Source organism: Triturus cristatus, chromosome 12, assembly GCF_964204655.1.
Source record: "Triturus cristatus chromosome 12, aTriCri1.1, whole genome shotgun sequence".
NCBI lineage: Eukaryota > Metazoa > Chordata > Amphibia > Caudata > Salamandridae > Triturus > Triturus cristatus.
The window spans coordinates 727,459,194-727,471,347 of NC_140595.1; the positions used below are offsets into that span (position 1 = coordinate 727,459,194).

Consider the following 12,154-nt stretch of genomic DNA (forward strand, 5'->3'; position numbering starts at 1 on the left):
ACTTTAGAGAGTAAGGTTATATCTAACTTTAGCCTCTGCCAAACCTCTGGGGACTGGGGACTCTGTGCACACTGTACCTATTTGGGAACAGTATATACAGAGCCACTTTCTCACAGTAGTGATAAAGTGATTAGAGTGCTAAGGCCAACATAAAGATACAGCAAAACGTGAGGTGAAAAGCAAAAAGGTTGCTGGTAGGCCACCTTAAGGATGCCAGGTCTACCAAAAACTGAACTAAGGATAACATGAGTAAAACATCAGGTTTCTCTACTGCATTTGGTGAGACAAGTGGGCCTTCTTTTATCTTCCATTCAAGCAATCTTTGACAGACCCCTTTATTATAGAGCTTTTCAAGGATTAAAGATAAGGCACTTACAAAGGAGTCCCAAATACTCAGAGATGGTTGACTTCTGTAATATGGGTCGTAGACTAAAAGCAGCGCAAAAACAGAGTGCAACAGGGTCCAAAAAACTTGAGTGCCACAAGGGAGTTTGAATGCAAGCGTATCCTTTTACAGATCCAGAGATGTACTCATGCAATTTTTGTTTTTAGGACAGAACGTGCATGATGAAAAAAACATTGTTTTTAAAAAGCGCATTGCAGAATATCAGTACTTTGATGTGGGAAAACTTCAAAACTTTCAAACAAAATATTTGTAGGCAGCTTACAGTAAGTTGTTGTGGCCGAGTGGTTAAGGCGATGGACTCGAAATCCATTGGGGTATCCCCGCGCAGGTTCGAATCCTGCCAACAACGAGAATCTTTTTATTATCGGCTACAATTTCAGAAGTTAACCTTTAGTATTTCTTCCATTTCAGTTTTATAAATAGGTGGCTTATTTTTGTGTCACTATTGCCTCTCCACATATTTGTTATCGCTACCTCTTTCATGTCTTTGCTACACCTCATTCCTACTTTAGCACTGGTGTAAACGCTTCAAATTATTATACCGTTGCTCTCTCATTCATACCTGCGCATGCACTTGAAAGTTACTTTACCAATAAAAGACGCAAAGAGAGAAATAGAACAAAAGTGCTGGCTGGATTGGCAAACACACTTCATAAAACTGCATTTTCTTTTTTATTCTCCCCCGTGTTACATGCTTAACCTCCCCATGTGTAATTTCTCTTAACCTGCTGTCCCAGGAAGAGAATTTCATCTACTGGCTCTTTCTGTGTTTTTTTCCCTAGTCTGTCTTTCCCATTTCTTAGCTGTGTAACTGTTCCTTTACGCGCTCTATTTAAACGCCATCAATCTCATTTGAGCTCCTTGCTCCCGCTTCTGTTTTCTCCACCTCTCATACTGCCAGTTCTCTCTTTCTCTGTGGTTGGTGGCTACTTTCCTGAGCTTCCGAAGCCACGTGGTTCCTGCCTCTTGTTGTCAGACTTGAATTGGAAAAGGAACCATATTAACAAGCATTTACCACTCACACACGGCGGAAGTTTATACTTTAATTCAGTGAGCTAAGAAAAGCGTGTTGTGGGTCCCCTACGAGCCATGGTGCTTGCTTCATCATGATTTGGCACCAGTCATTAGCCGCAGCTCTGCTAATGAGCCACTGAGGTCAGTTTCAATATTTACTCAAAAACATAACCATGCAGCCCACCCCTCAACTGTGTATTTATCTTGCTTTTCTGCTGTTCGTGTGATTAGCTGGGAGGAGCTCACGGCGACATCCTCCCTATAAAAGTGTAGATGGATCACTCTCTAACTCTTTCTTGCTTCACATACAAATGGCTTGAAAGGTGCAGGGAAGATGCAGGTCTAATAGACAGAATAGAAGGTCTGTGCCAGGTGGGTTTCTCTGCATTGGTGTCCCATCACAGGTCCGCAAGTGTAATGTGTGATCTTTGACTCCTGGCATTTCACAAGCAGGCGGCCAGGAAACGGTTTCAGCCTATCAACCACTGAGGAGACGCAGCCTCTGAATGAGGAATGAGGAAGCAATGAATACATCCAGCCTATCACAGGAATAGCCCTGAGTGTTCCGAATTATAAATTCTCCATGTCACTGTATGTCGTTGAGCCCAAGTAGCTCGCCGTGATCGTATAGTGGTTAGTACTCTGCGTTGTGGCCGCAGCAACCTTGGTTTGAATCCGAGTCACGGCATTGTGGTTGGCAATGTCACGGCAGTTGGGTGTTATTTTTACAGAATTAGCAAATGTGCCAGTGGTTTTTGTAAAATGTCTATTAAAAACAGATCCTTTCAAATATTTAAACCATCTAACAACAAATGATTTAAACTCGCATGATTATAAGCTGTAGCTATAATGTATTTACTTACATAAATTATCGTTCTTGAACCTATTGGGGGTGGAGGGGGAGCGGAGCTCACCCCCCAGGTGCAGTTGAGTGACCTGTGTTGTGGCTCTCTAGAGGGAAGGCACAAATTTTGCTGTCACCCAGCCCAATCCAGACGTGTATTGGGGCCAGGATTCAGGCAAATAGAGCAGTAAGTGCAGAGAAATGATCACTCTCTAAAAGTGGCATTTCTAAAATAGTAAAGTTAAATCCAACCTCACCAGTAAGTAGGATTTTCAATAAATAAATAAAGCTACTCCTCTCCGATATGGAATTACCAAATAAAAAGTATAGGGGAATACACAGAGCTAACCTATGAGAGGGGTAGACCTCACAGTAGTGAAAAATGAAATAGACTGTTTGGTACTTACAGGACACGCGAACCACCAAAGTACATATCTTATTTTTTACTTACATAGCATCATGCACCTAGGACTACCTAGGGCCTACCTTAGGAGTAAATTATATGTAATAAAAGGGGAGTTTAAGGCTTGGCAAGTAGGCTGGGACTCCCCTGGGAGACCCCTGAGTCTATGCCCAGAACCATAACTCTGCCAGTCGAGTACTTACCTAAAAGCCGATAACTCACGTTTCTTCCATAGGCTAAAATTTCGTTGTTTCACTTGGAAATTCTTCTAAGTGGTGTGGAGTTTTGGAACTTTAAAATATTCATCTAAAATCAGCCGAACAACGAATTCTGATTTACTCACCTGTTATCAGGAGAGACCTCAGTGCTGCATCTTGGAGCTCAGTACTGACCCTGAAAAGTAATTTTAACCGTACTTACCAGTAACTCGAATTTCCTTCCATGGGATATCATTGCCTGCTTTTTGCTGAAAATTTTCTAAGTGTCGATTTTTGAAACTTACAAATATTCTTTAAAAATCGTACCAACTGTGAAAACGTAATTGTTTACCTGTTTTAGATAGATGTCCCAGTACTGAGCCTAGGAGCCCAGCACTGGATTACAAAAGTAACGAGAATGTACTTTACCCGTAACTTGAATTTTCTTCCATAGAAAACCATTGACTGTTTTTCTGTGAAATTTCTTCTAAGTGTCGATTTTGCAAACATGTAAATATTCCTTAAAAATCGCCTGTATAACTTAAACGCAGTTTCTCACCTGCTTACAGGTGGTACAGTAGTGCTGGATCTAGGATCCAACACTGACCTAGAAAAGGAACCATAACCCCACTTACCTGCTAAGTGAATTTCCTTCCATAGGATAACATTGGTAATTTGATCAGCAAAAGTTTCAAATGTCAACTTGTAAAATAGCAAAATATTGCTTACAAATCACAACAGTAACTAAAACGAATTTACTCACTTGTTTCCAAGAACTGTCCCAGGACTGAATCTAGGATCCAGTCCTGGATTTAGAAAAGTAATCCTGAAAGTAATTAATTGCATATAACTTAAAATTCCCATTGAGCTCAATGTATTATTGTGATTCAAATTGTGTTGCCTATTGCAATAAACTGTAACTATGACCTGCAAAAGTCAATTGCCTATTGCAAAGTATTTAACTAAAGCATCTCATTCTGAGAAAGTATATTTTGATACCTATTGTTGGTTCTAAAATAAAACAACAATATCTTTTGTATGCAAACCAATGGATTAGAGTTCAGTTCTTGAGTGTGTGAGACCATTTGCTGACTGAGTGTGTACAACAAATGTTTTACACTGTACTCTGATACTGCCTTACTGCTCGGCAAGCTACCACTTTAGAGAGTAAGGTTATATCTAACTTTAGCCTCTGCCAAACCTCTGGGGACTGGGGACTCTGTGCACACTGTACCTATTTGGGAACAGTATATACAGAGCCACTTTCTCACAGTAGTGATAAAGTGATTAGAGTGCTAAGGCCAACATAAAGATACAGCAAAACGTGAGGTGAAAAGCAAAAAGGTTGCTGGTAGGCCACCTTAAGGATGCCAGGTCTACCAAAAACTGAACTAAGGATAACATGAGTAAAACATCAGGTTTCTCTACTGCATTTGGTGAGACAAGTGGGCCTTCTTTTATCTTCCATTCAAGCAATCTTTGACAGACCCCTTTATTATAGAGCTTTTCAAGGATTAAAGATAAGGCACTTACAAAGGAGTCCCAAATACTCAGAGATGGTTGACTTCTGTAATATGGGTCGTAGACTAAAAGCAGCACAAAAACAGAGTGCAACAGGGTCCAAAAAACTTGAGTGCCACAAGGGAGTTTGAATGCAAGCGTATCCTTTTACAGATCCAGAGATGTACTCATGCAATTTTTGTTTTTAGGACAGAACGTGCATGATGAAAAAAACATTGTTTTTAAAAAGCGCATTGCAGAATATCAGTACTTTGATGTGGGAAAACTTCAAAACTTTCAAACAAAATATTTGTAGGCAGCTTACAGCAAGTTGTTGTGGCCGAGTGGTTAAGGCGATGGACTCGAAATCCATTGGGGTATCCCCGCGCAGGTTCGAATCCTGCCAACAACGAGAATCTTTTTATTATCGGCTACAATTTCAGAAGTTAACCTTTAGTATTTCTTCCATTTCAGTTTTATAAATAGGTGGCTTATTTTTGTGTCACTATTGCCTCTCCACATATTTGTTATCGCTACCTCTTTCATGTCTTTGCTACACCTCATTCCTACTTTAGCACTGGTGTAAACGCTTCAAATTATTATACCGTTGCTCTCTCATTCATACCTGCGCATGCACTTGAAAGTTACTTTACCAATAAAAGACGCAAAGAGAGAAATAGAACAAAAGTGCTGGCTGGATTGGCAAACACACTTCATAAAACTGCATTTTCTTTTTTATTCTCCCCCGTGTTACATGCTTAACCTCCCCATGTGTAATTTCTCTTAACCTGCTGTCCCAGGAAGAGAATTTCATCTACTGGCTCTTTCTGTGTTTTTTTCCCTAGTCTGTCTTTCCCATTTCTTAGCTGTGTAACTGTTCCTTTACGCGCTCTATTTAAACGCCATCAATCTCATTTGAGCTCCTTGCTCCCGCTTCTGTTTTCTCCACCTCTCATACTGCCAGTTCTCTCTTTCTCTGTGGTTGGTGGCTACTTTCCTGAGCTTCCGAAGCCACGTGGTTCCTGCCTCTTGTTGTCAGACTTGAATTAGAAAAGGAACCATATTAACAAGCATTTACCACTCACACACGGCGGAAGTTTATACTTTAATTCAGTGAGCTAAGAAAAGCGTGTTGTGGGTCCCCTACGAGCCATGGTGCTTGCTTCATCATGATTTGGCACCAGTCATTAGCCGCAGCTCTGCTAATGAGCCACTGAGGTCAGTTTCAATATTTACTCAAAAACATAACCATGCAGCCCACCCCTCAACTGTGTATTTATCTTGCTTTTCTGCTGTTCGTGTGATTAGCTGGGAGGAGCTCACGGCGACATCCTCCCTATAAAAGTGTAGATGGATCACTCTCTAACTCTTTCTTGCTTCACATACAAATGGCTTGAAAGGTGCAGGGAAGATGCAGGTCTAATAGACAGAATAGAAGGTCTGTGCCAGGTGGGTTTCTCTGCATTGGTGTCCCATCACAGGTCCGCAAGTGTAATGTGTGATCTTTGACTCCTGGCATTTCACAAGCAGGCGGCCAGGAAACGGTTTCAGCCTATCAACCACTGAGGAGACGCAGCCTCTGAATGAGGAATGAGGAAGCAATGAATACATCCAGCCTATCACAGGAATAGCCCTGAGTGTTCCGAATTATAAATTCTCCATGTCACTGTATGTCGTTGAGCCCAAGTAGCTCGCCGTGATCGTATAGTGGTTAGTACTCTGCGTTGTGGCCGCAGCAACCTTGGTTTGAATCCGAGTCACGGCATTGTGGTTGGCAATGTCACGGCAGTTGGGTGTTATTTTTACAGAATTAGCAAATGTGCCAGTGGTTTTTGTAAAATGTCTATTAAAAACAGATCCTTTCAAATATTTAAACCATCTAACAACAAATGATTTAAACTCGCATGATTATAAGCTGTAGCTATAATGTATTTACTTACATAAATTATCGTTCTTGAACCTATTGGGGGTGGAGGGGGAGCGGAGCTCACCCCCCAGGTGCAGTTGAGTGACCTGTGTTGTGGCTCTCTAGAGGGAAGGCACAAATTTTGCTGTCACCCAGCCCAATCCAGACGTGTATTGGGGCCAGGATTCAGGCAAATAGAGCAGTAAGTGCAGAGAAATGATCACTCTCTAAAAGTGGCATTTCTAAAATAGTAAAGTTAAATCCAACCTCACCAGTAAGTAGGATTTTCAATAAATAAATAAAGCTACTCCTCTCTGATATGGAATTACCAAATAAAAAGTATAGGGGAATACACAGAGCTAACCTATGAGAGGGGTAGACCTCACAGTAGTGAAAAATGAAATAGACTGTTTGGTACTTACAGGACACGCGAACCACCAAAGTACATATCTTATTTTTTACTTACATAGCATCATGCACCTAGGACTACCTAGGGCCTACCTTAGGTGTAAATTATATGTAATAAAAGGGGAGTTTAAGGCTTGGCAAGTAGGCTGGGACTCCCCTGGGAGACCCCTGAGTCTATGCCCAGAACCATAACTCTGCCAGTCGAGTACTTACCTAAAAGCCGATAACTCACGTTTCTTCCATAGGCTAAAATTTCGTTGTTTCACTTGGAAATTCTTCTAAGTGGTGTGGAGTTTTGGAACTTTAAAATATTCATCTAAAATCAGCCGAACAATGAATTCTGATTTACTCACCTGTTATCAGGAGAGACCTCAGTGCTGCATCTTGGAGCTCAGTACTGACCCTGAAAAGTAATTTTAACCGTACTTACCAGTAACTCGAATTTCCTTCCATGGGATATCATTGCCTGCTTTTTGCTGAAAATTTTCTAAGTGTCGATTTTTGAAACTTACAAATATTCTTTAAAAATCGTACCAACTGTGAAAACGTAATTGTTTACCTGTTTTAGATAGATGTCCCAGTACTGAGCCTAGGAGCCCAGCACTGGATTACAAAAGTAACGAGAATGTACTTTACCCGTAACTTGAATTTTCTTCCATAGGAAACCATTGACTGTTTTTCTGTGAAATTTCTTCTAAGTGTCGACTTTGCAAACATGTAAATATTCCTTAAAAATCGCCTGTATAACTTAAACGCAGTTTCTCACCTGCTTACAGGTGGTACAGTAGTGCTGGATCTAGGATCCAACACTGACCTAGAAAAAGGAACCATAACCCCACTTACCTGCTAAGTGAATTTCCTTCCATAGGATAACATTGGTAATTTGATCAGCAAAAGTTTCTAAGTGTCAACTTGTAAAATAGCAAAATATTGCTTAAAAATCACAACAGTAACTAAAACGAATTTACTCACTTGTTTCCAAGAACTGTCCCAGGACTGAATCTAGGATCCAGTCCTGGATTTAGAAAAGTAATCCTGAAAGTAACTAATTGCATATAACTTAAAATTCCCATTGAGCTCAATGTATTATTGTGATTCAAATTGTGTTGCCTATTGCAATAAACTGTAACTATGACCTGCAAAAGTCAATTGCCTATTGCAAAGTATTTAACTAAAGCATCTCATTCTGAGAAAGTATATTTTGATACCTATTGTTGGTTCTAAAATAAAACAACAATATCTTTTGTATGCAAACCAATGGCCTAGAGTTCAGTTCTTGAGTGTGTGAGACCATTTGCTGACTGAGTGTGTACAACAAATGTTTTACACTGTACTCTGATACTGCCTTACTGCTCGGCAAGCTACCACTTTAGAGAGTAAGGTTATATCTAACTTTAGCCTCTGCCAAACCTCTGGGGACTGGGGACTCTGTGCACACTGTACCTATTTGGGAACAGTATATACAGAGCCACTTTCTCACAGTAGTGATAAAGTGATTAGAGTGCTAAGGCCAACATAAAGATACAGCAAAACGTGAGGTGAAAAGCAAAAAGGTTGCTGGTAGGCCACCTTAAGGATGCCAGGTCTACCAAAAACTGAACTAAGGATAACATGAGTAAAACATCAGGTTTCTCTACTGCATTTGGTGAGACAAGTGGGCCTTCTTTTATCTTCCATTCAAGCAATCTTTGACAGACCCCTTTATTATAGAGCTTTTCAAGGATTAAAGATAAGGCACTTACAAAGGAGTCCCAAATACTCAGAGATGGTTGACTTCTGTAATATGGGTCGTAGACTAAAAGCAGCGCAAAAACAGAGTGCAACAGGGTCCAAAAAACTTGAGTGCCACAAGGGAGTTTGAATGCAAGCGTATCCTTTTACAGATCCAGAGATATACTCATGCAATTTTTGTTTTTAGGACAGAACGTGCATGATGAAAAAAACATTGTTTTTAAAAAGCGCATTGCAGAATATCAGTACTTTGATGTGGGAAAACTTCAAAACTTTGAAACAAAATATTTGTAGGCAGCTTATAGCAAGTTGTTGTGGCCGAGTGGTTAAGGCGATGGACTCGAAATCCGTTGGGGTATCCCCGCGCAGGTTCAAATCCTGCCAACAACGAGAATCTTTTTATTATCGGCTACAATTTCAGAAGTTAACCTTTAGTATTTCTTCCATTTCAGTTTTATAAATAGGTGGCTTATTTTTGTGTCACTATTGCCTCTCCACATATTTGTTATCGCTACCTCTTTCATGTCTTTGCTACACCTCATTCCTACTTTAGCACTGGTGTAAACGCTTCAAATTATTATACCGTTGCTCTCTCATTCATACCTGCGCATGCACTTGAAAGTTACTTTACCAATAAAAGACGCAAAGAGAGAAATAGAACAAAAGTGCTGGCTGGATTGGCAAACACACTTCATAAAACTGCATTTTCTTTTTTATTCTCCCCCGTGTTACATGCTTAACCTCCCCATGTGTAATTTCTCTTAACCTGCTGTCCCAGGAAGAGAATTTCATCTACAGGCTCTTTCTGTGTTTTTTTCCCTAGTCTGTCTTTCCCATTTCTTAGCTGTGTAACTGTTCCTTTACGCGCTCTATTTAAACGCCATCAATCTCATTTGAGCTCCTTGCTCCCGCTTCTGTTTTCTCCACCTCTCATACTGCCAGTTCTCTCTTTCTCTGTGGTTGGTGGCTACTTTCCTGAGCTTCCGAAGCCACGTGGTTCCTGCCTCTTGTTGTCAGACTTGAATTGGAAAAGGAACCATATTAACAAGCCTTTACCACTCACACACGGCGGAAGTTTATACTTTAATTCAGTGAGCTAAGAAAAGCGTGTTGTGGGTCCCCTACGAGCCATGGTGCTTGCTTCATCATGATTTGGCACCAGTCATTAGCCGCAGCTCTGCTAATGAGCCACTGAGGTCAGTTTCAATATTTACTCAAAAACATAACCATGCAGCCCACCCCTCAACTGTGTATTTATCTTGCTTTTCTGCTGTTTGTGTGATTAGCTGGGAGGAGCTCACGGCGACATCCTCCCTATAAAAGTGTAGATGGATCACTCTCTAACTCTTTCTTGCTTCACATACAAATGGCTTGAAAGGTGCAGGGAAGATGCAGGTCTAATAGACAGAATAGAAGGTCTGTGCCAGGTGGGTTTCTCTGCATTGGTGTTCCATCACAGGTCCGCAAGTGTAATGTGTGATCTTTGACTCCTGGCATTTCACAAGCAGGCGGCCAGGAAACGGTTTCAGCCTATCAACCACTGAGGAGACGCAGCCTCTGAATGAGGAATGAGGAAGCAATGAATACATCCAGCCTATCACAGGAACAGCCCTGAGTGTTCCGAATTATAAATTCTCCATGTCACTGTATGTCGTTGAGCCCAAGTAGCTCGCCGTGATCGTATAGTGGTTAGTACTCTGCGTTGCGGCCGCAGCAACCTCCGTTTGAATCCGAGTCGCGGCATTGTGGTTGGCAATGTCACGGCAGTTGGGTGTTAATTTTACAGAATTAGAAAATGTACCAGTGGTTTTTGTAAAATGTCTATTAAAAACAGATCCTTTCAAATATTTAAACCATCTAACAACAAATGATTTAAACTCGCATGATTATAAGCTGTAGCTATAATGTATTTACTTACATAAATTATCGTTCTTGAACCTATTGGGGGTGGAGGGGGAGCGGAGCTCACCCCCCAGGTGCAGTTGAGTGACCTGTGTTGTGGCTCTCTAGAGGGAAGGCACAAATTTTGCTGTCACCCAGCCCAATCCAGACGTGTATTGGGGCCAGGTTTCAGGCAAATAGAGCAGTAAGTGCAGAGACATGTTCACTCTCTAAAAGTGGCATTTCTAAAATAGTAAAGTTAAATCCAACCTCACCAGTAAGTAGGATTTTCAATAAATAAATAAAGCTACTCCTCTCCGATATGGAATTACCAAATAAAAAGTATAGGGGAATACACAGAGCTAACCTATGAGAGGGGTAGACCTCACAGTAGTGAAAAATGAAATAGACTGTTTGGTACTTACAGGACACGCGAACCACCAAAGTACATATCTTATTTTTTACTTACATAGCATCATGCACCTAGGACTACCTAGGGCCTACCTTAGGTGTAAATTATATGTAATAAAAGGGGAGTTTAAGGCTTGGCAAGTAGGCTGGGACTCCCCTGGGAGACCCCTGAGTCTATGCCCAGAACCATAACTCTGCCAGTCGAGTACTTACCTAAAAGCCGATAACTCACTTTTCTTCCATAGGCTAACATTGAGTGGTTTCACTTGGAAATTCTTCTAAGTGGTGTGGAGTTTTGGAACTTTAAAATATTCATCTAAAATCAGCCGAACAACGAATTCTGATTTACTCACCTGTTATCAGGAGAGACCTCAGTGCTGCATCTTGGAGCTCAGTACTGACCCTGAAAAGTAATTTTAACCGTACTTACCAGTAACTCGAATTTCCTTCCATGGGATATCATTGCCTGCTTTTTGCTGAAAATTTTCTAAGTGTCGATTTTTGAAACTTACAAAAATTCTTTAAAAATCGTACCAACTGTGAAAACGTAATTGTTTACCTGTTTTAGATAGATGTCCCAGTACTGAGCCTAGGAGCCCAGCACTGGATTACAAAAGTAACGAGAATGTACTTTACCCGTAACTTGAATTTTCTTCCATAGGAAACCATTGACTGTTTTTCTGTGAAATTTCTTCTAAGTGTCGATTTTGCAAACATGTAAATATTCCTTAAAAATCGCCTGTATAACTTAAACGCAGTTTCTCACCTGCTTACAGGTGGTACAGTAGTGCTGGATCTAGGATCCAACACTGACCTAGAAAAAGGAACGATAACCCCACTTACCTGCTAAGTGAATTTCCTTCCATAGGATAACATTGGTAATTTGATCAGCAAAAGTTTTTAAGTGTCAACTTGTAAAATAGCAAAATATTGCTTAAAAATCACAACAGTAACTAAAACGAATTTACTCACTTGTTTCCAAGAACTGTCCCAGGACTGAATCTAGGATCCAGTCCTGGATTTAGAAAAGTAATCCTGAAAGTAATTAATTGCATATAACTTAAAATTCCCATTGAGCTCAATGTATTATTGTGATTCAAATTGTGTTGCCTATTGCAATAAACTGTAACTATGACCTGCAAAAGTCAATTGCCTATTGCAAAGAATTTAACTAAAGCATCTCATTCTGAGAAAGTATATTTTGATACCTATTGTTGGTTCTAAAATAAAACAACAATATCTTTTGTATGCAAACCAATGGCCTAGAGCAGTGTTTCCCAAACTGGGGTCCGAGGACCCCCAGGGGTCCGTGACATAGTCCCAGGGGGTCCGCAGGTAGCAGTTTTAAAAGCACTGCAAAGTTCCATGTAAAATTAGCAGTTTTCGAGCAACTATAAAAGTGTCAAGAAAATGCCAGTGATTAATGTACCTGCTGGAGAGAGATGAGAGTTTT

At 40.6% G+C, this 12,154-nt stretch overlaps 3 non-coding genes across 3 annotated transcripts; all 3 read left to right on the forward strand.

Moving 5' to 3' along the window:
- The first annotated feature begins 673 nt into the window (after positions 1-673).
- Positions 674-755, forward strand: TRNAS-CGA (transfer RNA serine (anticodon CGA)). Its single transcript has one exon. It is a non-coding gene; the product is annotated as a tRNA-Ser (tRNA).
- Positions 756-4,694: 3,939 nt separating this feature from the next.
- TRNAS-CGA (transfer RNA serine (anticodon CGA)) lies at positions 4,695-4,776 on the forward strand. The gene has a single exon. It is a non-coding gene; the product is annotated as a tRNA-Ser (tRNA).
- Positions 4,777-8,717: 3,941 nt separating this feature from the next.
- TRNAS-CGA (transfer RNA serine (anticodon CGA)) lies at positions 8,718-8,799 on the forward strand. The gene has a single exon. It is a non-coding gene; the product is annotated as a tRNA-Ser (tRNA).
- Positions 8,800-12,154: the final 3,355 nt, after the last annotated feature.